Genomic DNA, 27030 nt, shown 5'->3' with positions numbered 1-27030 from the left:
ATTTTTCTGTGAAGGATGGGCTCCAAGAGAGCCCCAAGTGCCCTGATTTTCCAACTGCATATTAAAGATGCTTGGCACTTTGCAACGTCACCTTCCCTAGGACTTCTTATTTGCTTTTTTTTTTTTTTTTTTTTTTTAAATCAATAGTTTCATATCAATAAATGATTTTAACCCAAGCGTTGATGAAGTCCAGGCTGCTTCTATTTTCAAAACGGAACTGACAAATGTATTGTTCGATTTCTGTGGAGTCAAACTGATTTTTAAAACTAAGGTTTCTTCGCCTCAGTAACAAAGTGTGAGGACAGGAGATATGTGGCAGCAAAGATTTGTAATGGAGTTTACAACCTTTCACCCTCTGGGTCTCCAGTTCCTTCCCAGTCCAGGTTGATAAGTCATTAACAGCTGGTAGCTATTTTATTGTGCTGTGACAAATGGAGCGGTCCTAAGTTTCTTGTAAATAGGTCTCCACACAGTCTCTGCTGCTTTAAGAACTGATATATTTTCTGGCAGATACAGAGGAAGAAAGATCAAACACCTGGGTACCAAGACATTCTCCACTATCCACACGTGCTTTGGCGTGGATCTGGTGTGCACTCTCATGACAGTGTGACAAAGGCTATGTGGTCTGTATTTATGTACGTGTTATACACTGTCTATGAATCAATAGAGGACATTGGATTCCTGCTGTCAGTCTGGCATCTATCACTGATAATAAACTTAAACTAAATAAAGGTAAAAAAAAAAATAATGGACAGTATGCTGAAGTGTTTATTTCATTACAATAGGATCTAATGGGATGAATGCTTTCATTCTACAGGAAAGAGATGACAGGTATAATTCATTTAAGTCTCCATTTATTATTTGTAAAAGCTCCACACAGTAACTTACAATTTCACGAGGCCCAATCACTTAGGGCAAAATTATCCCACCAACACAGTGGCCAAGGAGAGCTCCAGTTGCAGCAGAACAGTCAACAACACAAATGGTACACCACTGCTATACATCCTTCAGCAACTTCTCCACACATCATTGTGCTCACTGGGTTTGATGCAAACTATGTGAAAGTCACCAAGATTAAACAAAATCTGGGTGAAATGGGGCATGGATTTAAGTCATGTGGCAGTTCCACAGCTCTCTATTTCTGATATTTGTTTTTTTCCCCACCCTCCCCTTCTTATTTCAACAGCCCCCCTGAGAAGAAGCATGACTGAAATGAGAGAGCTACCCTTCCCAGATAAACTCAAAGTCTAATCTGCTTCACAACCAACAAGCTAAGAGGCTGTAGTGCATATGGCAGGAAGATGATGATTTCTCATATGGTTCAGACCAGACAATAGCAAATTAAGTTGACTACGTCCTAAATCACAATGAATTATAGTGAATATTAGCTAGAAATAATGTCCTCAGTTTTGACTAGAGACATTGGGACAGCAGGTATCAGCAGTTATTCAGGGTACCTTCCTTTCTGCTATTTCATCATTAAAATGCTCAATGATTTCTCATAAACCAAGCAAGTGCACCTCACCATAAGAGAAAATACCAGCTTCCAAGCCTGGTTTAAAACACTTTAGCTGAGCCACTCCAAAGACTTCTGAGCAGTAAGTATAAGCTATTAGGAGCCTTCTGCAGCACAAATATTCCCTCCCTTCCCAGAGCATAAAAGCTCAGGAAATCAATTCTCTGTGAAACCACCCTCCAGTTCTTTTAGCTCTGAAGTACTTTTGCAGGGCATTGCATGGTGTGCTTCAGGACACCGTGAGCCTCCCAGGCAGGCAGCCATGGTGTTTAACCATTAGTCTGTTTACCACGTTGCAGAAAGACTTCGGATTATTTGTCAGGAGACATGCTGAAAAGCAGGCTACCTCTAGCCTAGGTGCTCCTAAAACCTGGCACATGCTACTAAGCTGGGTGCCAGTTGGCCAGCTGAGAGCCTGGGTACAGACAACTCATGATTGCATGGACATACCATTAAAAGCCAGGCAGCAATCATATTGCTTTTAAGTGTCCTTTCATGAGCTGGCTGCTGGCTGCTCTGTTAAAGCATCTGTACCAATTCTGTGATGTCTAACAGCAGGCCAGCTCCTCAATAAGTGTAAATCAGCAAAGGACTAATCATAGAATGGCTTAGATTGGAGGAGGACCTTAAAGATCATCCAGTTCCAACTCCACTGTCATGGTCAGGGTTTCCAAATAGGCCAACATATTCTTCAGTACCTGGTTGTGAATATTACCTATATATATTTTTTCCATTTTAAGATGTAAAGCTAGAAAAAGAACCACCTCCCTTTCCCATATTGCATTTTATTACAACAAGCATGAAATTACAATCAGCCTATAACCAAAGTAGCTAAATCAAAAGAAAGTTGAATTTATTTGCACTTCAGCTATGGAACAAATGCAATGGAACAAGAAAAGTTACTGGTGGTCTCTCCTGGAAAGTCTTAACAGCTCAAGTTCACATATTCCATGTCAATCTGTGCTTTCATTTACATACATAAAGCACTAATAAATTGCAAAAAGTACAGTTCCAAGTAGAGGACAGATAAATTTATCCCCAGAGTGGGATATTGTCCCTCTCAGCAAAAGCAAGTATTAGGTCAGTAACTGCATACCAGAATAGCTAGTGTTTTAACGCAAGCACTGAAAACTCTGCTGAACACTACTGCTGCATAGTGAGGAGCAACAAACACTTGCATGAGTCTGGAGATGTCAGTAGACACAGTCTGGGCATGCAGAATCATGCAGAGTGAATGAGCAAATCAACCCGAAATGTCAGCCCACGCTGTAAACTCTCAATCATCAACAAGCTAGCACAGGCTAGCCGACATATAGCTTTGCTACAGACTCAGGTCAAGTGTAGAATTATCATATTTTCATGCATAGTTCATCTATAAGGACAACAACCCCCTCCCCCCAAAAAAACTCTGCAATTCGGCAATACAGACAGAACAAGAAAAAAATGTATTTTTTTTTTCTGTTAAAATAACTACTCCACATCCTAATTTCTAATAGGCTGTTCATACTTGCATAATTTTTTTTCTTTTTTTTCATCCCAACTAATAACATCTCTGCTGTCCTTTGGCAGCCTCTCTTTGGTAAAGGGCAAATTTTCCAGAAATGCAGACTACTCCAAAATTCATTACCTTACTGAAAATAAGCAAAAAACAAACTGAGAACATACACCTCTGCGCATACAAGTGCTGCACGCATCCTGCATTTCTCCAGAGATGGTAAACCTAAAGATTACCTCCTGCACATGACTTAGAGTAGAGCCAAAAAGAACATACTTGGGGAACTGTCTGCACTATTTATGCTTTCTGATTTTTATCCATCCACTGATTTACACAATGCCTCCTTAGCAAGTATCAAAAACCACTAGCAGGCACGTCTATTGCAGAAACCAATTAATATTTAATATTAATGCACCCAGTTAATTCCCTAGGATTCCTGGAAAACTCTATTCCAATCTCGAACTCTCCCAGGGGGCAATTAATATTAAATTTATACCCTGATTCTTACCAGTTGGATCTGAAGAATTTCAATTAGTGAGGCTGACCACAAACCTATTCTTACAAATGCAGTAGTACGTCCAGGGAGTCTTTGCTGGCAGAAACGTAATAGTTGGCAACAAAATACAATAGCGATACATTTTAAGTTTATGTATCTTGTACAGTGGGTTCATGCACCTGAAAAGCTTCCAGACTTTTTCCAAATAAATTTTATCTACTGTACACAGACTGCTGTGACTATTAAGAATAAAAGTGTTTTATGCAAACATTTGCTTTGAAAATAAATGGAAGCAGCAATCCAAATCATGCTTACCCAAAACACCCCAGATCTAAAGGATTCTTGAAGATAAAGTAGGGCTAGATCTTCTGAATAATTTAGAAATTAATGTACCAGAGATATTTCATTCCTATTAGTACTAGGTAGTACTAGTAAGCTAGTAATTAGTAATCACAGTTCTGAAATAAAATACAGCAAAAAATCCACAGTTTTATTAGGCTAAAAATGCTATTGGAGAGGTTTCTAATTTTGCATATTTTTGTGCCTAAAGTCAAATATACTCAGTACCTCTGCTCGAAATTTGGTTTGTTTTCATTTTGAAGCCATATGGAGTAGTTTAAGACACACTACACAATAATCCAGATTTGTGATTCATTATTAATCTCTTAAGGTTATACTAAAGGATAAGAAGGGAAGGAGCAAGTTTTGATTGTATATTTTAAACTATCCATTGAGCCTCATCTTTGGTTTTGCACTTTCTTCACAGGATTAAACTAGCAAACGTGTTTTTTATCCTTGACTCAAAAGTGTCAGTTCTGGAAAACTGAAATATTTGTCACCATGAATACCATTTAACTGCAGTAGTACCCAAAGGAACTCTGAACTGCCACACGTGAATACAACTGTAGGAACTTAATTAATCTTCCTGTCACTTCCATGATGCTTTTCATTAGTTTAACCTGTTATCTGATCAACTGCTCCACTCTCTATTGGAAATGGCTAACCAGAACCTCTTACAAAAGCATTTTCGAGAAGTAAACAAAGACTCACCTTTGACTCTGAGAGTCTTTAACAGTCTTTGTTGTGCAGACTTTATCAATTCAATAATGGCACTTTCAGCACTCTTTTTTTTAAAGCAACTAGAATTTCCTACATACGAAGCTAAGAAAATGTAAGTAGTATCACTATGCCTCCTTACAAGCTTAAAGCTAGTACTTACACCACATTGTAATTTGAACACAAGATGACACGGCAGCAGATAGGTTATATTTTTCTGAATTTCTTTTGCATTAAATAAATAATTACACATATATAAATTAAAATATATGAATAAAACAATATACAATATAACACCAAACCAATACTTTACGCACTATCTTTGCTTGTTTAAATGCCTCATAAGCATGTGAGAAGACCTAAGATGACGATTGTGAACAAATATACATCTAGTACAGAAAATTCTTTGACAAGTATATTGACAATAACTTTAAAGAGAAGGCTTGTCTTAAAAGCAAGTGATAAGCTCAAGAAGTTTTTCTGAATTCTTGTCAAATAACTTTTTAATAATAGCAACAACAACAGAAACAGCCTCACAGAAAAATCTACATTTGTTTCAATCTTACAAAGTCAGAATTGACACTCTCTACTGTTTTGCAATGTAACTCAATATTTATCATGAAAACAAGGCACTTTATGTTTATCTTTCATAAGTTTATAATACCTAAATTTAAGCTTATAATTCCAGATAGTGCACTGAAAATTTCTAGACAGCTTTAGAACTTCTGGATTCTTCTTCGGTCCGTGATACAATCCATTCATAAACCTGATCTGCATTTTGTATTCCTGCTTGTGCCATCTTGAATTACTTAAATTTGGCATGTAGCAATTCTGTAAATTAGCCATTTCTTAATCAGATGTGTGCTCACCTAATGCTTTAAGATGCATTTATTTAAAATAAAACAGTGGCCAAAAATATGTATGCCTATCATTTCTCAAATTATCAATCAAATGACAAATCTCAAGTAGCAAAATGAGATAGGACACAGTGAATTGTAATTTCAATTATCTGCTTAATTTCAGTTAAAATAACTAACGTTTATTGCATTCTTATTTTCAGTCCATTGCTTTGCTCAAAAATCATAGCAGTGTGAATATTGCAAAGATATCAGTTACATTTTTGAATACCAATCTCATGTAGTATGTCCTTTTTTTTTTTTTTTTTTACTACTTTTTTTCATTTAAAGAAGCATGTCAATGACATTGGGATCTCAGCTGAATAGTTTAGATCTTCAATATAAAAATTACCCAGAGCGATTGAACTTAAAAAGTCTGTAGTTTGAGTAGCTGCTGCTTGATATATTCCTTTCTTCCAGACATTTTGGTACCTCAGCATATTCATGACATGAGGACTGTATCAAGCATTTTTCATAATACAGAATAAAAATATTAACATTTATGATCTTTCAAATCACTCTTAGCAATCTTACTATCTCCATCTAGTGGCTCATACTATTAGGAATTTTGTTCTTAGTACTTTCTAAAAACTTATTGTCCTTAGCATTGCCAACAACAGATTTTTCATTTCCTGTTTTTAGCTTCTCCTATAAATTTTCAATACTTCTTACTTCTAATTTTTATTGATTACTATCCGTTTCTGCTTTTATCATCTTGCCAAGTTTTCTTTTTTTTTTTTCTTTTTATAAAATTTCTTAGCTTGTTTTGCAGCTGAACCAGAACAGGCTTTAAGCCAAAGTTTTCCATTCTCTGAACCTGACATTATTTTTTTAGTCATCTAATGACCTGTAGTTATTTAAAGAACTATCATTTTTCCTCCCAAGTCATTTTCTAATAATTTCTTCCCAAATAGTTCTGATCTCAATTTTACTTTAAGAAATAAAATATTTTAATCTGTATTTTGTTGCTCCTAAGGGTATCTCTCTGCAGGTACTTCTCTCATTCCAATGTATTAGAGGGGTATCAACATTTAATCTAAATTAAATGTCAAACTTTTAATCAGCTACAGTTAGGCCCTCCCTCACCCCCCCCAAAAAATCATCTCCAGTAACTATTAAACAGCCTTGCTATGCTTATAGAAAAAGTTACATAAATGTCTCAACTTCATCTTTAATGTCTGAGGAAAAAATATTTTGGCCAACATGCTATTATCAAAGGAAATGCTAGCTGAAGATGAGAAATCTGCAATATGTCAAAAACTGATATACTGTGCACAAAGATGATAAAGTGGTAGGAAAGGTGACCATTTTAGGGTGTAAAAAGATACAAGTTGCAGTAGAGTGCTCAATTTTTCATGAGAAAAGCTTGGCAAAATTATAGTGGTTTTATTCATATCAATCTAGAATTTGATTCACCTATATATGTATAAGCATTTTTTGGTTCAACATATCAGCTTCATGGTAACATATAAGAGAAAAATCATAATGCAGTGAAATTATCAGCCATATTTATTCTTTCTCTAGTACATTTCAAATGATGTGGTATTCAACTCAGAGACTGACACCTAGGTTTTTACATCTACATGCTGGTGCCCACCTGTGAGCTGGATGTCACAGTCAATAGAGATCAGATTGAAGCAGTAAATAAAGACAAAATAGTTATTTACCTCAACCAGAAGTGCACAGCTACATGTACTCAGTTGGCTGAGTAGCTGTCTAGGATCCGTTATATTGACTACAGTTTCATCGATCTAAACGGGAACTTAGACACCTAGTTCATTTGTGGACTCTTATAGACAAACACCTAACTTTATATGCCCTGATATGTAGGCTGAAAAGTAGCCAACAAACCTTTTAAAAGAGTTGGGACTCCTGCAGATCAGTCACTTCCATTGAAACTCTGCTCCATATGGATTCATTGCTGCAACTACCAACTGTGCTCAACAACACTAAGCAACAATTTAGAACAGAACATGAAGAACACCTGCAAGTGAAATCAGCATGAAATTTATATAAGAATTAAATTATCTCCTAACAGTTTGGAATTAACTATATCATTAGTTTCTTCAATGCCTGAGAAAATTTCCTGAGATTAATATGCCTCAATTTTTCATCTAGTACGAAACTCAAAGATCAAAAATATTCTTATTTCTGCAGAAAGTCCCATTCTCAGATGACCCAGCTGGCATCTCTTACAATAAATATGTTCCACTGGAATTCCTGTGGATTAACATATGCTATTCATTCTTAGTATCAGAAACAAAGGGAGAGAGAAAATGGGAGTATTCCACAAAGCAGCTGTATAGCTATTTAGGGCTAACAGTGAAAATTCCAAGATTTTAAGATCATCCAGAAACAATTAATTTCTTTTGAACTTGAAATGTTCCTGTACTCTTCTCCCATAAGAAGAAAGGGAAAAAGAAGTTACTGTTTTCTAGCACTCTATCAGTGATGTTCAAATACATTCCTACCTGGTTTGTAATAATTAACACTAAAAGACGAGTTTTCATCTCAGTTTCTACCTTTTGATCTTATTGAAAGAGCCTCCTGCCATTCTAATTCAGAAAGACATTTACAGCAAATAACTCCTGTCTATATCTGTTCCTGACTTTCTTGTTACATCTTTTTCTGTATGGCTTCCTTTTGATCTGCTACACTTCTGAATTTAATTATCAGGTTTTGAAACATCCTGCCATCATAGCAGCCTATAACTAATCCTATCCATTTTCCACAAAGGAACAAAAAGACTATCCTGAAGTCAAACTCCCTCTCCCTCCGCAATGCACTTTTCAGCAACCATCTCAATTCAAATATTTTTCAACTGCATTTATGCCAAGATAATTAGGAAATTAATAACTTAGAGACATGGCTATAGTACTGTTTCTATTTTTATATAATTCACAGGCTTCATTTTTAATTATTTTGCCACTCAGCACTTCTGAAAATAAAACTACTTACTTCAGGCATCTAAATACGGTTGTAGAGACAGAAACCACTGGACTGTCCTTACAGAACTTTTTATTCTGTGCATTATATAATATATATAACCATAGATAAAGGTATGCATAATAGCTGTATGTTCCTGCAGTGATTTATAATATATTAACTGAAAGAATTTGCCATAGGTTTTAAATCCCCAATCATCTCTCTTGAGACAACTGTTCCAACTGCCTGTAAGACTGTGTTACACCAACAAATGACATCTCAGCTCAGGGGTATTAGAAGAGGAAAAGCTGTCTGTAGAACTGTTTCCAAGTTTGTATTTCTACCCAGAACTGAGGAACTGTCAGTAGACAGCAGAACAGAAGATGAGTTTTTCACAAAGATGCACAATGTTATTCTGGATTTCTACACCCACTTTAACTGCTGAACCCCTGCTTTCTCTTTATGTAAAAAAGAGAGAGACTGTGATTTCACGTATCTTTGTTGAATGTATTCTGACTGCTCACGGAGTTAACTGCAATGTACAAGTAACTTCCATGGGTTGCCATGTTTGCAGTTTAGCTTTGTACAGTAGAAAACTATCACTGACAGAAACAAATTCATGGAAAATAAGAAATAGAAGGCCTCAAAAAAAGCTTCTCCCCTCTGAAGTGCCTGTTTTATTCTCCTAAAGATTATTTATCACGTTCTATAAACAGCTGATACTTTTCTGTACTAGAACATATTTTGCCAGTACTTACTACTACTTCCTTCCTTGATCACTGTCCACCAGAGGATTTCAACAATAACTCTTACCAAGAGTAACTACATATACATGAAAATCCACCAAGCCATGTTTCATCTTCACTTACATCCATTAAAACCACTGACCTTAAGAACATATTCAGGAAGTACTGTGCATGAATAGTAGAATGATAACAGCATATACAAAAGACTCATTTAAACACAAATATATAGTAAGCTATATACACACACATACATAGAATCACAGAATTGCTCAGGTTGAAAAAGATCTTCAAGATCATCAAGTCATCAAGTAAAACCACAACCTAACTATCCTAACTCTAACAACCTTCCACTAAATCATGTCCCTGAGCATCATAGCCAAATGTTTTTTAAACATATCCAGGGATGGTGAATCAACCACCTCCCTGGGAAGTCTATTCCAGTGCTTAATCACCCTTTTAATAAAGAAATTTTTCCTAATATCCAATCTAAATTTTCCGTGGTGCAACTTGAGGCCATTTCCCCTCATCCTCTCATCTGTCACCAGTGAGAAGAGACCAATTCCAAATGCAGTGTAATTTGACAATGTCAGATGCTTTCTCAGAGGTATAATCAACTTGATCCACAGGTAAATAGCCAAACCAGGATTACTATTTCTCCTTAATTCTTTTTCATGACTGCCCAACCAGGAAATCTTTTTCACCACTGGACAATGTGGTTAATCATAAATTTGCAAATTTTACTACTTTTAACTGTAAACCTATTGTATCATTATTACTACTATTTTTTACCTTCTCTTCAACATTCAAGAGATATTTAATTAGAAGGAGGAAGAAGTTAAATTTTAATGGTCAAAACTTAAGCTAGTTACAGTATAATTATTGTTAGGAATTGTCCTTAATAATATTTGAGTGGGTTCTTGCTCACTAGCACTAAAATTTTGGTTACATCTACATCATCTGGGTCTCACAACTGTTCTAGTTGAGATAGAAACCTCCATCTTCACTATATTTGCTGAATATCTAACCAATACACAGAGAAAAAGTAAGAATGAATTCTGGTTTTATTCAGTGTCTCTGAAGATGAATTTCCACTGCACCCATCAGACAGATGTCCATTGGAGTCATCTGAAAGATGAACAGGTCAGTCCTAGCTGGATGTTAACATTTATTCAGCCATCCATCTTGCTGGCAACTCAAAGATTTTCCCTTTGACACAAAGATTGATATGTACATATCCATAATGTATCCTTCATCTCTAATCATTTCTCTTCATCCATTAGGATCAGGACAGGAATTGGGACTACTATCTCCTAGACATATAATGACTGCTTTAATAAACCTGTAATATGCTCCAAATATTTAGATCTATAAAGGTAAGCAAACAAAAACCATCTAGGACAAACAAGCAAACAAACAAATACAAACACCAGCAAACTTCTAACTTCTGAGTAGATCGCTGGTGTAAGGGAGTCACCAGGTACAGGAAAGACTGAAGGGAGATGAGTTCACCTGATTCAAGACAAACGAGGAATTACAACTATCCTAGTAAAATCTAGAAGTAACATACCTCTAGATATGCCCGGGCTACAATTGTTGTTTTGGGTTTTTTTTTCAAGGGATAAAAAAATGAAAGCACATTGTTCAAATTAGAATTTTTGACTGAAAACTTTAACATAAAATTGATACACAAATTTCTAATGATAGGAATTTTTTTTATAAATAATTGAAGGAGGTGTGTGATATCCTTATGTGCCACACGGAAGGAGGTAAAATAGTGCAGTGCAGAGTTCCCAGTAGCACTTTGAGTTCATTATTCATGGATTTTTTGTTGTTTTTTTGTTTAAGAAGAGAATTACATGAAGTACTACTTAGCAATACACAAATGGCAAGTTTAAAGAAGCATTATTTTTATGTATAACATGACTATTTAATCTGATTTTTCCCTTTAGAAGCAGATGAACAAGTGATTTGGTCCTGGTATTGCACGTGTTACTTCATAATTACTGCAGTCTTTTGCCCTTTTATAAAGAGTAATTTAAAACACTGCATATAATATTTTCTAAGGGAAGGTCAGATCTGAGAGGCGACTAATGGATTAGCCTTTGGATCTTTTTTCTTTGACTTGCATGCATTTAAGCCTCTAGCATTTCTAAAATGGCAAATGCAAGAGTAACTTACTGAATGAGAAACATCTATTGTTTTGAAAGGGGTTCTACAGGAAGTGTGATAATTTTCACTTAAAAATTAAAAAAAAATGTTTAATCTATGGAACTTTGAGAAAGATAGATACCAAGTACCACCAGTGTACATGCATATTTTAAAATGTATCAGAGATAGCAAATTGTGAGATAATGAGAGTATATTACATGAGTCATCAAAGCATGTACACTCTGAGAGAAGTATAATTAGTCATTTCTGATGACTGGCTAAATACTATAAATACCACTTCACTGTCAATTGGGGGTCGTGCCATAAAGTTGTTAAGGAGCAGATAACTACTTTAAAGAGGGGCAATTTGACTTTAAAACTTCTGCATAAAGAATTTCTATCCGGATAGCTCTCTTATCTTTTTTAATCCTAGTCAAAGGCATGTCAAATGTGCAAGCAAAATTAGTCACCTTGTCCTTCATCTTAGAAACAAATAAGCAAACCATCAGAAAACAGTTTAAACAAAACATGTACTCATCTCTCATATTGCTGAAAGAATATGAACAATATGGTTTACTACATTGTAAGAAAGTACAGATTCCCAATTTCCTAATACTGCATTCATTTTTATGGTGTTTTTTTTAATTATTTTTTGTTGGTGTTTTTTTGTTGTTGTTTCCCCCCCACACCTCACAAAAGGGTAATTTTGTCCTGGTATAGACCCAATTAGATCATGGAAGTTACATTTAGGTGAATTTGACCAAAACTGGGAGGCAGTTCATAAAGAAATAGTTCTGTTCATTATTGCCATTATTTTCAAAAGATTACTTGCAAACAATTGTTGTCAGCTTTCAAACATAATTTTATAATACTCTTGTGATCTTCAAACATGCTACATTTCCATCCTTATCAGCACATTAAATCACATTGCCAATAATGTCTTTGGGACAAATTTGAATTCTTCAGGCTTGAATTTAATTACATTATGTAAACTAGAAAATGTCTTCAGTACGCTTTGAGGGAATATCTTATCTTGGCAATTGTTTAATTCTGTTTTGTTTAAAATATTTGCATTTTGATAACTTTATTCTGCTGCATACAGAATTTATTGATCTTTCTGAAGAATCCAATTTCTGTATAGTACATTGTCTTTGTTTTGCCTAAAACTCTGACTGGAACATATTCTTACACAGCATTAAAGGCAAAAAATAAACTAACAGATTTACCAAGAATATCAATACTTTGTTTTATAGCAATTATAGTATAGAATAATACCATTTTTTTTTCTCCTTCCTCTGGACATAGTACTTACATATCTCTTGGAATAGAGTAAAATGACAGAAGTTATGATTTTTTCACAACATTAATACAGTAATATACATAGGTTACTCTGAAAGGAATGCCTCCTATTGATTTCCATGACCTACAATAGATACGAAAATTAATAAATAATATATAAATAATAAATAAATAAAGCACTACTTGATATACCATGTTTTCAGCTACAAAACACTTTTTCAAGCATGCATTTTTGCCAGTGATGAACAAGAGCCTGCATGCCATGTTCATAAAAATCTGCAACAGCAGAGGTAACCCACTGTCACCACTGCTGAAATGCACCACTCACCGCCTCACTGTGTTTACATCCACTGTTTGTTCTCCATAAACATTCAGCAAGCATTGGTGAACGTCAAATGGATACCATATTTTACACGTGGAAGAATTCAATTCCACATTTTTGCTTCATACACACTTCTATATCAGATGCCACTTTTTCAGACTGCCCCTCTGCTGCCATATATGCTAGCAAAACATAATGGAATACTGTCAGGAAGGTTCAACCTCTACTGCCATACCACTAACATCCACTTCTGTCATAGGTCAACATAATAAAATAAGAGATGTTATTTTTGGAGCAGCCATCACATAAAGTATTATGAAGGTATGTTTTATTCTCTTCTTTCTGCATTACAATTGATTCATTCAGTACTTCATTTGAAATACTCACTGTATTTGCACTTTAAATATTTTTTTTCTGAAGCTCTCTTTTTTCTGTCTCTCATCCAATTATTTCTCTGTTCTTCCAAATCTTCTACCCAACAACTCCCTTATTTTCCCTTCTCTCTCACACTGATTTTGATTCAGACATAATCAAAGGAATTTTTCTTTCATATTTATTTCACAGGACAAATATAAATGTGGAAGCATTTTACACTCAATCATGCCAAGCTTGCCTTCCACCTGCACTTGAATGAAGCTCTTGAAATTCACGAAAGAACAATTTTAATTAGGAGGATTGTAAATAAGCATTACATACATTTTCATCATCTGTCTAATAATATATATGTATCTACCTAAGAAAGGCATGCAGATTTTCACTGTTTCTAATTTACAAATCCTAGGAAACAAGATCAGTATGTGAAAAATCTCACATCACAACTTGATGTTAGGAAATGAGTAAGATAACTGTTCCAGCATGTAGTATCCACAGACAAGTTTTTTTGTAAACACCGACAGAGTTTAAGCAAAAACGTTACCATGAAAAATCTTCTTTAATAACATCCCTATTTGTCAAAGATTGGTTCAAAAACATATTACTGCAAGTAGCAGAATCCTGCTAGTATCTCAGCCATTTTTCTAAACATAATAAGTATTTTCTCATTCAGTACACTTGCTAAATTGTCCTACCATATCCACTGGAAGGATGGATCTCAGATAAAGAACAGAAGTGAAAGATTATTGCAGTCATAGTGTAGAAATTCTGATCAGCTGGATGTTCCCATGCTGTAAATAGTGTTCAGCTGCACACCACAGCTGCTCTGGCATAAGCATGTCCTAAAAGGAATATAGGATTGGCCAAAAAGGGCACTTTCTACATAATTTTGGATACTGCTACATTTCCAACATTTAAAATACTGGCCAGATCATTTTGGAAGGTTTCTCAGATGTAGAATAAACATATCGGTATGTTTATAAACAGATCTCACTGCAAATATTGACAATCAAGTATTCTTTATGCTTTTAAAGATTTTAGTTCTTTCATTACCTGTTTGGTAATTTAAGAGAGAAAATCATTTCCACAGGTTTCAATCAATTTAAAGGAAAACTAGATCTGTTACCAGTGTCTTTGTTTTCCAGGTCATAAAAGTAACTCATCTAAAAGAATTCCCTTCCTCTCCCCGCCCTTCCCCCTTCCCACCCCCACGTCCCCCCCCCCCCAAAAAAAAGAAGAAAAAATGACTTTATTTTTATTGTTTTTTTCTTACAAGGTGCGTACAGATTTGATTGCCATACCAAGTCATCTTATAACAGATACACAGCTGAGTATGAAACTACTTGAAAAGAAGAGAGTTTCAATTTGTTGTCAGAATGTAGTAAGCAAATATGTCACAGAGTGTCTTTTGGGAAACCATTTAAAAGCATTCCCAACGAAAAGGAGAAGTATATCACTTTGAAACTACATAATATCAAAGTACACAACTTGTTAGGCCCTGGCATGAGGATTTTTTTCTACTTCATTATTCTGTGAAAACAGACAGACACAGGTGCTGACAATGCACGTAGCTTTCTTACAGTTCACTGTAATCATTTCATTTACCTGAAGTACATACTGAATGTGAACATAAGGAAGGCTTTACCTTCAGGTTCACAAATCCAGGTAATAAAGATCCAATGCATCAGAATGTCCAACCTTATGCATTCACACTATTTGCATCTGAGCTATTCTTTTGGACTTCCTTTACAGAGAGTGGAGGCAACAGGCACTAGAAAATCTTGATAACTGAGCTTAGAGTGGATTCTAAAATATGTCATATTTCTTGGAAGTGTCTAGCTTGATTTTCTTTCCTCCCACATTAAAGAAAGACTAAATAATCTGGTAGAGTATGCTTCTGAAATACAGAAGCCTAAGATTCTTTACAAATCATCTCACCCCTCCAGTGAATATTGGACCAGTGCACAAAAACCAGACAACACAAACTTGCATTAACATGTCCTCCAATTAAGCTTGCTCAAATGCACAAATTACCTCAAGATCTAGTGACTTTCTTCCGTTTATCCTCCCTATCTATCTCTGTGGGCAAACATTTTTACCATTTTCTATCAGAAGAGGGAAAAAATGCAAAGATTGCTGTTTATGCCAGAAAGTCACTTATAGAAAATGTACAGCAAAGTATACAGTGATAATCAATGTAATACAGATCCAAAAAGCATACTTGAAAATGAACAATGAAATTGCTGATTACAAGTCACATCTGTTTCAACATGACCTCAGAGTTAGATTAACATCTATTTCTGTCTTCCACAGAGCATGTAGATCCAACTAAGCAATCCATAAACCTACCTTGCAATAGGATTCATGAAAAAAAAAAAAAAAAAAAAAAAGAGAGAGAGAGAGAGAGAGAGAAACAAAAAACACAGATAAAACACTTCAATTTTGTTTTGGAAGAGGCAGAAAATACAATTTATTCAATGCAAGCACAAGACAGCCTTCAAACATCATATTTGTAATTACTACCCTTCCTAGAACCTTGCCATTTACGCTTTGAAGAAGGGAATGTGGGAGAAGGTCATACACAAGAAGACATTTGTCATCTTAAAGGCTACATTTCTATGATAAAATAATTTCTCTTATGATACAGTGCAAAGCAATGGACTTCGGTTGTCAAATTATCCTCAGTTAATGTTAATCATACTGGAAATGTGCATTCTTGTTTTCTCCCCTTTCAGGTCAATAACCATTCTTCTTTAAGCTACTTCACAAATGTGAATTTTTGTTTTGTGTTTATTTGGGGGAAAAAAAAATAATAATCCCAAATGCCTGGGAAATGCAAGTGTAATACCATATAGGAAAAATGAACCTCTTTCTGTTACACTTGCTTGCTATTTGGTAAGATGCACTCAGGATTGCACTGGTCATTCACTGATATTTGTGCTGATTTTTTTTTTGGTCTTTACCCTTCTGCTTGAGAGAAGGTGTTTCTCTCTGTTTTACTGTATACTATTCAGATACAAAAAGCTAAGTAGAATAAAATGTTTGGCTATCTAAAGAAATCAGTTTTCCTTATGGTAGGACACTTCATAAGCATTCAATCATGAGTTTTGCCTACATGACTGCACACTGTGAGTTCATAAGCTTTATATGCAATATTCTTACCTTTCTTATTCATAAAACCACAAGAATTCAATTCAAATAGAGGTTGTGTATAACTCTCTACATCATCTGTAAGCCATTTTAATTTAAAAATTACCTTTGTATTCCTCCATGATGCTGCTGAATCAGACTATGAAAGCCTTTTTATAGCAGTTTTAGGAATGCGTCTCTTAACCATGCGATAATAATTAAAAAATATAATCCAAAGTTACTGCTGTATTATGAGCCAAAGTAACTTCTGGCAACTCCTCTGTTGCTGTTTATATACAACCATCATTAGCTTTAAAAATACTCCTTCTTTGGGAAAAAAGGTCAAATTGGGCTACAAAGAGGATTGTATCTATGTCTCTTTTTGAATTTCCCTTCCCACCATTAATGCCCCATCAATGTTTAAAAGTCTTAATCCAGGAAACATCATTTTTTACCCTTCTGTAAGTTAGATTTGACAACATGTATTTAAAGGAACTTTTTAAGCCCATCTGTGAGAAACTAAAGTCATTCCTGAAATAATTTGATTGACATGCATAGACTGAAAATATAGATTGCAAAGAAGTCTAACAAAATACATTTTTGCCTCTAGCAGACATTACAGACCTCACTATGGACTTATCAGTAGTACCAGACTAATTAAGTGGCACTCTGTTTTTGTGCAGGTCTTATCAGTCAGGCATAAGAATATTATCACTTCGGACAGTTTGGGTATTAACAGCTAGCAGATCTTTATTAACAGCTAGCAGATCTTTAGAATATATATTTTGGCACCACATTTAATTTTTTTTTTTTCAATCAATAAGTAAGAGAAAAAGTTTCAAATATAGTTCAAATTTCTCAACAATAGAATTGCCACTAAGTTCCCTTGGATCAACCTTCCAGAGAATGGTAATTATTTTCTACAGTTTCCTTTTTCTATCTGTTACGCTCAGTGATTAATATAAAATTTTAAGAAATTTTCTTTTTAAGAAATAGATAGGCAGACCTACAAAAAAGTTAACAGCAGATGCAGTTCAGCCTCTTTATGCATTTCCTAGTGGAGTTAATTAATAGTCAATGCTGATGGGAATGTATTAATATTAGATCACGATAAATATTAATTTATAATGGCACGTGATACATTTCTTTGGAGAATAGAAAGAGATTAATTTCAACTCACAAAAAATACTCAAAGTGCAGTGAATCTTTTAGCCATGATTCCTACTATTGATACCCAGCTGAGTTCATAGAATCATAGAATGGCTTGGATTGAAAGGGACCTCAAGATCCAGCTCCAACCCCCCTGATGCAGGCAGGGCCACCAACCTCCATATCTAATACTAGACCAGGCTGCCCAGGGCCCCATCCAACCCAGCCTTGAACACTTCCAGGGACAGGGTATTCACAACCACTCTGGGCAGCCTGTTCCAGCACCTTACCACTCTCTTGGCAAAAAACGTCTTCTGATATCCAACCTAAATATTCTCTCCTTCAACTTAAAACCATTTCCCCTTGTTCTGCAAAGATTCTTGTTCTGACAAATTAAGGTAAGAACCCCAAACTCTGCTTTCTTACACCATTTTCCCCCCACAGTTCTTACCTCCATTGGTTTTTATCTCTAATAACATTACACTTTCATACATATATACACAGCTATACATAGATATGAGCAAGTGAAAATTGTCTTTTGTGGAAAGTTAACACAGTTTTGTCTGACCACTTTTGTTATTCGTTAAAGTGACTTGACTAATCTCCTGCTGGTGCTACATTAGAATATGAATCAGAAGTTTCACTTCAAAAAACACAGTGCCTGCCCATTAGACACATTTTAAGGCTTTAATGTGAAAGCCTCTGCTTTTGCCAGATGTCTTAAAATTATATGCCCACTTTCAGTCAGTATACAATCTCAGAATCAAGCTAATCTATGCTACAGAGGGGAAAAAAACACCTTTAAAATGCCACCTATTGTGCGATTGCAATGTTCTGGAACAGTGCTACACTAGCTGACAGAAAAATAAAGCTATTTATATCTGCAGTGCTTGATAACTCATAAAACTAAGTTACATCTAAGTAATTTGGGGGGCATTAAAGCTTTTCAGTATCTGCAGAATAAAAGTATGCTAATGAACTAAACAATTTTTTTGTATATATAAATGAACGTTATCTTTCAAACCAGAACCAAATTCCCCAGCTAAATCTCCGAATATAATTTCCTGAGCTTGTGTGAAGTATTCCTTTATGTATGATTATTATTTTAGTAGCTCTGCTAGGAAAGTAAATCTCCTACATTCATTAAAAACTAATAGTTGCCTTTTAAGCACATTAGTGCAAATATATTTATCCCTATCACAAGGAATCAGGCTATGCTTTGCTGATATTCATTACTGGAAAAGAGTCTCATTTCTCTCTTTTTTTCCTTCAGATGAAGTTTTGTTTACTTAGTTAATATTTTTTTAAATTAAAGCTAACAGCAACTGTAAAATGTAAATTGAAGTCCACATACTACTACTCATGAATCTACAACAAGCAAAGTTTTTAACTGAGTTCTGTATTTTTTATTTTTAAAAAGCAACAAAAAGGTTATTCTCATGCAAATAAACACAACTTGTTAACTGAATATTCATACACACAATTAATAAATAGTATGATCTCAAGCATGTGGGCAAATTTATATGTCTTCTATCTTTCCAAGCTACTTGGTATTTAGCAGTAGGCTCAAAACAGCAAAATATCTCAGTGCTTTAGGAATGTGTGAAATAGGCTTAACAGACCTCCTTGAAACAGGAAAATACAGCACAAATAATAATAGAGAGCTCTTCAAGCAACACAGAGTTTTTAATTACCAAACTTGGCCTATGTATACGATCAAATCTACCTAAAAATTTACTGGCAGTCAGAAATAAAGCTCCAAAACATACAGATAACAATTTATCCCCCATTAAAGAAGATATTTCCAATATGAACAGAGAGAAAATGCATAATGTAGATTAATTGATAAGGGAGCCTATATGTATGAACAGGAAACTTAAGAAAAGTAGCTATCTGGATATTGTGTTTATCAGATAGCACACATATCATGGCTGTGATTGCCTGAGTTTGGCTCAAAATTGCCATATTTCACATATTTGAAAGAGGTTCATTTAGATACTATCATCTTTGAAAACTGGAAGTCAATTTTATTTTTGTTTACTTGTTTGTTTGTTTTTTTAAGTATGTATGTAAGTAATGTGAAGTATGTATGTAAAGTATGTTTTTCTCTAACCAAATTCTACCACGTTATTCAGATTTGAACCTTTTGAACAAGCCTCCTGTGTGTTAGCTCTCAGGATTAAAAGGCATGAGGGCAAGGAAGGTAACAGCATTACAAACTTTGCAAACTATGCCCTTAGGTTAGAAACATTAGTATTTGTATACATTCGTATGAAACAATGTGTATACACAACATCAAGAACTCTCAGAGCCAATGGAGCTGCAACTCATACTTAATGCCAACTTCAATGCCTGGATTATTCAGATCCTGCACAGTCTCCGTGGAAAGCTATGGACACTGAAGAGACCGTAACATTAAGCAAACTGTTGTTCAATCAATACTCTTATTGATTTTAGAAGACTGACAGCAGTATTGGACAGCTGACAAGGAGGAAATCAGAAGAATGGGCTAATGAGATGCAATAATAATCTGAGAGAACTCAGGGCAAGAGAATAGCTGTGTATCTCCCATCAGTAATACAAGATAGCTTACAAGTGCCAAGAGGTGAAGGCAAGCATCCAGATAAATGGGGAAAATTCTCTCCAAAACTGGCCCTAGGAGCAAACTGGGACAAGGTAGGCACCTCTCTCACACAACTAGCTTAAAGCTACAAGTATGAGAAACAGCATCCAACAAACACGAGTCTTTCAAATCATCCACTTGGTTCCTAGCCACAGCTTGTCTCAACAGTCCTAAGCAATGAAAGGAACATTATTTTGGCTCTGATACACACCAAGACTACACTGATTGTTTTACCACCTTTTTTTCCAAACTTATCAATCAAGAACGTAAACCCCTGCTTTGCCTAAATTTACAATATATGTTAATATAAAATCCATTTAGTATGAAACATGAATGCTGCTCAACCAACAAATGCCAGAAACATTACCTGGGTCCTTTGCTGTCAGAGAACCAGAGTGCTAGGGACAAACTCACATGAAAACTGCACATGAATATAAAAGTCTCAGGAATGGCAATAGGCTTCCTGCCAAGCTGCAAGAATTAGTTTCAGCATGGAATTATCAAAGATCTGACTAAAATTGCTGCTATCAGGTATTGCTCCACTCTGTTAGTTACTTGAAAATTAGAGAAAATAGACATGCTGCAAAAACCTTCCAGTAGTAGTACAGATACTTTGCTTTTCTTCCTCAGGTGGAAAGAGATACAAGATTTGCTATCATTCCTTCCAAAATACATTTGTATTTTATTTCTTTTTCCATTTGACCTCTCTTTACGTCCCCTGTTATCTTTAACATACTGTTCAGAAAAGAGCAACATGCTGGACACGCTGTGCTCTGATTTTACCTCTAGCTTTGATGAGGATTCAAGGCATGATGAAAGATACTTGACTTTCACACTCGTTTTGAGGTTTGCAACTAGTCACTTCACAGAGAAGGAATTGCTAAGTCCAGACAGTAGTGCTGAGAAGTTCAGGTAAAAGTTAAATAACATTCAATATATTCAATTCTTTTTTAATCAATTTCCATCCTCACAAAAGGCTAGAGAACTTGTAAAGCCTTTTACTTACTACTCAGTATTTTCAAGTCTGCTAGTTTGGGTAGCACAAGCACATTTTTGTGCTTGATACATCCTGTGAACTAACATTACAACCATTTGGTTTGAGACTCATTTAGGCTAATCTTAGAGTCTTAAATGTAATCATCTGTAATGTTAGCTGGAGATAGTATTTTCATAGAATACTGAGTATCCCTACATCTGAAGATCTCATTAAGTAAGCTGAAAGAAGAAAAAATAAGAAGTCAACATCAGTATACATGAATTACATAAATTACTCCCAATATTAATCAACAGGAAAAAAAAATAAATAAAAAAATTATTTAAGCTATAAAATAGTTGTCAGTGTGAATGGTATGGGGCTCTGACAGTTAACTAGATTCCAAAGGTTGTTTGCAGTTCTTTTTTCCCCATTCAATTCCTGTTCTTTCCTTATCTTGGCACCTGCCTTTCAACATCATTGGAATTTTCTTAACGTTAAAAATAGAAACAAAAATCTCCCTATATTTGACACATTTTAACTAAACTTCAACTTGTTCTTCTCTATCAAATTATCAGCTATTATCAGCAGCTTCTGTACAAAAAGACCATTAAAATATGAAGGACATTTTAAGGTACAATGGAAGTCAGTTTAAAGAGAATGAAAAACACTTTAGTACTCTCAAATTTGTACAGTGTCCCTCAGCTTATTTTAACTGAGAAATACAGGAAGACATTCATCAGTCTAAATGGAAACAGGACAGGACTCCAGGGAAGATTCTAATTCAACATTATATTTAGCCCAATGTGAAATCTTCCATTTCTGTAACAAAATATACACAATACCTGTTCTTAAATAGTATTAAATATTGCTATCTGTGCTTGGAAAAGTATCTACTGCCACAAAGCTTAAGCAAAATCCAGACCATACATATTTTATGTTACAAACACATCTTCAACCTTTGTTGAAAATATTTCACACTTTGTGGTTTTTGTCAGTTATTGTCCAACCAATATAGAGCTAGGGTAGACATCCACACTGCAGGAGTTGCATATCATGGGGAACCATAACTAGAAATCTCACATGCTGTCAGGGAAACTAAATGCAGGAGCTAAAGAGGAACTATGTGAAGCCTCCTCCTTTTTCTGCAGTTCTCTGTATTCTGGAGGTCTCCTTAGGAAACCTAATTCCAAGTAAATCCTTCTAAAAGTCAACTCATAGGATCTTTAAGGCATTTGAAATCTGGACTATAACTGATCTGGAGACCCTCACTGAATAATAAAGAATAATATACTGGAAGTTCAAGACTATTTCATCCAGAAGAGAAAAGAAACTATTTTAAATTATGAACATTAGCTATTAATCCTTTTCCTATGAGACTTTTAGATCACTGAAGCAGCTAAGAATGGTATAATCACGTTACACGCTCACTGTATAAATGGCATTGTGATAAATGAAAGTCAAAGCACAGACAGCGATGCAACCAATTATTTAGAGGATTCAGTTACCACTTGTATATAGAACTTGATTCACTACCTTTTCTGACAGTGTTTCCTATTGTGGCCCAAAATTTATGAGAAAGAGCTTTGGCTTTATTCTAAATGGATCCAAACTGGTAGACTTCCTGTCACTTAAAAAGCATGCAGTCAAAGACAATGTTTAAGCAACAGACAATTTCAAATAAATAATGCAAAGCACTTGGAGCTACCAGTGTAGCTGGAAGATATAACTTACTGTTTATATATCCTGTCGAACTTGACTTGAAGAATATATTAAATTTCACATGCAGTACAGACACAAAGCAAATAAGAAATTACAGTCATAGCTCATGAAAGTTATTCTTATGGAACTAAACACAACATTTTGTAATATTCATCGCTTTGGTAGTTATACTGTTTACTTCATTTAACACTGAAGGCAAAATGAGGCTAGTATTGAATTAGTTAACCTGTACTTACGATTAGCTAAGCTGATATCACAGCCTCTTTAATGATTTCTCTCTAAGCAAAACCACAAGATCTCTCTAAATTGAATTAAAGCCTAGTATAAGCACCAGTTTTATGATAAAACTGCTGTTGTTGTATCTTTGAGGTATTGTGGTGATTGGCTAAAATATCTTAGTCACTTCCGAGAAAACACAGCAGTCTGTATTTGAATAGTATTTCACACTCTATCCTGCCAGAGAAGCAGGCAGTACTATCAGTGTGGAAACCCCACTCTCTTATCTTCTTGTCTGAAATGACTGTAGGTAAGCATACGAATGTATACCATCAATAATGCAGTAGTATTACAAAGATTGCAAATTCAAGCTTTTGTACATAATATATTAGGAAGTATTACTGAAAATTTAGTCAATTAAAAGTGATAAGTAAAAGAAAACAATAGCATCTGAACACAAATGGGTTTTGCCTGTGGTCAATTAGCATTCACATCACACGATTTTCTATCTTATTAGATACAAAATGCTTTGCTCTTTCTTAACCTATGTGACTGAAATGCAGAAGGACAAATAAAACTGAGTAATCATTGCCTAACTAAATAAAAATAGAATGAGAATTTAGAACTGTAAGTAGCATTCAAATTACTCAAGATCAAAAAAGTGCAGTAAAAGGTAGCATAATATCCTGCTAATTTGCCTGGGAGACACTACTTCCAATTTTCTCTAGACAATATATAAATTTATTTGAATCAACAAATTTAGATGTCTTACTCTGTAATTCAAAAACAAACAAACAAACAAACAAACAAACAAACCTGCAAGGAATAACTATTCATTTCCCTATAACGTTGTTTTCACCTTACATTTCTAATCCTCACGAGACTCAGAAAACTGTCCCACTGTAAGGTAACAGAGTTCTCTCACCATTTAATTAAATTAGGGAGGGATATGTCCACATAGTAATGGAAGTAGAGGAAGAAGTACATTTTCTACAGCAATAATTTTCTCAGAGTCTACTGGTGAATGAGTTGTGGATGTAACAAAACAAATCAGATTAACTACTTTATAGGAGTGGAAATTCACCACTAGGGCACCATTTCTAGGAGGGAAGGATATTATAATGGGAACAAGATTTCACAAAGTGAGAGGAGTGAAAATTAACCTAAACTTTATACCACCATTTTCCTAAAGGCAGAAAAACTTTCTTTTCACTTTGCTGACATTCATGCCACAGTTGAAGGAAGTAATTACTTTTCTAGAAGTGCAGCTAGAAGGGGAAAAGAACATGAAGTCTAATCTAATCACATCTATTTTCTGCAAAGCTTTGGAGTCCTTCTGGCCCTCATAGCCTCAGTAACCTCTTATCACTGAAATGGTCAGATAGATCGGGTCAAAGACATATCACTATAGAGGAAAACATTAAAAAAGCTACAACAATTCTGTGCAGAAATCCTTTAAATTTTTTTTACTGTACGTGGAAGTATTGAAAGGAGAAAAATTTGCTTCAATTTGAATTGAGAACACTTGGTATACATTTTTTAAAGTTTAACTCCTCCTGACAGTGGTAGGACATTAGCTTCAATAGGGAAGCAGTATGAAAATACACTTCCAAATTAAAATACACTAAGGCCAACATTAGTTACTTTTTGATTCATATTTCTGCAGAAAGGGAATGCTCCACTTTCTCATTGGAACATAGGCTGCTATGCATTGTGGTGAGACTACAATCTCAAAGTTACTATCTCACTCCTGAAAACAGTTCTGAATAACCTACTTTAGGTGGCCCTGCTTGAGCAGAAGGGTTGGAACAGATGATTTCCAAATGTCCTTTCCAAATTCAGCCATTATTTGATTCTATTAATTCGTTCACTTTTGTCCCACATTAATTTCAATATTTTTCCATTTTCAGAACAAGATGGAAGAAAAAACTATATATATATGTGCAGTCTCCATGCTTGGAGGTTTGGAAGTACTGGATAAAGACCTTAGTTACCTAACCTGATCTGACAGCTAATCCTGCTTTCAGCCAGAGGTTGGACTAGAGAATTCCTAAGGTCTCTGTCAACATGAATGGTCCTTATAAATGTATAGATGCAATGGATTTTTTTCCACTGCTAATCAATATCATCACCTTCTACAATATTTATCTTGAAATCAGAAAATAATTACAAATAAATAAGGTGATGTTCCTGGAAATTAAATGAACCATTTCAAGATGGAAAAGAATCATTAAGGCAGCTACAACTGCTCTTTCTACTCTTTATTATCATCAAATGTTTCTTCAAATTATTGTAATTGCCTAGGTAGAAAATTTGTCCTAATTCACGCAGGCAAGTCTAATTCCAGTCATAAACTCCTCTATACAGCAGATTAATATTCATCACAAATGTTTTTATGAAGCAACTATTCACAAGCCTTTGTTTACCAATCTAACTTTCAAAGTTTCCCCACCTACAACATTGTGAAATATCTCTGAAACAAGACTTGTTCGTATTGTACTGATCATTAAGACAGTGGCAGGTCCTTCCCCCACAGAAGAGCTAATGCAAAATATTGTTATTTTTTATAGCACAATTTTATGCAACTATTCTACCAACAATATCCCATGTGCAAAATTCCTATTTGTAGCATAATGTTTGTCCATTTCTAAAGGAGCTGTACTGGACAAGTATCCTTATGGTATGTTTCTGAATTTTCACAATGCTCTCCTTCCTACCTAAGCTATTCAGGCATTCCATCCCCCAACTCCTTCTGACTCTGCCTCCCAAGCAAAATCCAAGGAAAGAAGTCTCACAGCCCACCTGAGAATGCACACATCTCACCACACTGCAAAGTGAATAGAGATAGTCTAAACCACATGCACAAGGCTGTTGATTTGCTAGTCAACCTTGAAAAGAAGTAGTCAGGAAGCTCTACAGAGTGAGACCTTGGTCCAAGCCCTGATAAGGTGCATGTAGTGGTGGTGCTATTCAACTGAAAAATTAACTAGCTATTAAGAAGAAATAACTTAGCATCATTGGTAAACTCAAAGTAGCAGATGAAGTTTCCTTTGGAGCTAAAGTAAGAACAAGTAAGAACAAGTACCACACATTTTCCTACACCACTGATTAAAACGAATGCTTCTAGCTTTGATACTTGCTTCCTTACTATTGCATTCAGCACAAGTTCCTCAACTTTTACTTGATTTGGTTTGACAATCTGACAGAGCCTTATGATTTTAACTACAGAAATAGTAAAACTATTAAAAAAGGACAACTTCAGACTTATTTCTGATAGTCGTTTGTATTCATTCAAAGTGCAGAAGTCTGACCTTTGGAAAGAGAAATGATTACTGGATATTAAGAACCTCACAAATAATCATCGTATGTAGTTTCTTGAAGCACAAATCAAAATATGGTTTCTGTATTAGGAAATGTTGATTTTTGAAAACAAGAATCTAGTCTCAGTATTGAATTATGGCTTCAACTCTGATGGTTTTTGTCTTACACAGAGAAAAATACACTTACAGCCACAAAATCTGTCTAGTAACGTTAATTCAGTGTTATTTTCCAATATATATGGAGGGGAAAGCTATTACTACAAAACCATAATTTTCTGAAGGACAATTCCCATTTCATGATGAAGAATTGAGAAGTGCTATCTTTTCCTCTGCTAGGCAACTTAGTGAGGACTTCTAACTGAGGAAGGAATCAATGTGGCTTTCTATTATATGTGAAGCAAGCAAGTACAAGTCATAACAATAGAGAAACGATACAGGAACTGTCAACCCTAGCAGAGGTTGTTGAAAACGTTGTTGAAAAAAAAAGTTGTTCACGAACCAGAAAACCAACAAATTACAGATAAATCTAGGCATTATCTATTACATAAAAGAATTTACTCAGCATCTAGCAAAGTTCAGAGACTAAGTAAGGTTCAGAAAGGCCTTGTAATCAGTGTAGACAAACAG

General features: G+C 35.0%; 1 protein-coding gene across 3 annotated transcripts in view; it reads right to left on the bottom strand.

Annotated features, from left to right (window-relative positions):
• ZNF385D (zinc finger protein 385D) overlaps positions 1-27030 on the bottom strand; it is a 394225-nt gene that overhangs the window by 157004 nt on the left and 210191 nt on the right. The window lies entirely within an intron of this gene.

This window comes from Phasianus colchicus, chromosome 6 (genome assembly GCF_987193195.1).
Source record: "Phasianus colchicus chromosome 6, bPhaCol1.hap1.1, whole genome shotgun sequence".
NCBI classification, from domain to species: Eukaryota; Metazoa; Chordata; class Aves; order Galliformes; family Phasianidae; genus Phasianus; species Phasianus colchicus.
The sequence above is the reverse complement of the archived record's forward strand: the minus strand, read 5'-3'. Positions and strand labels throughout refer to the sequence as shown.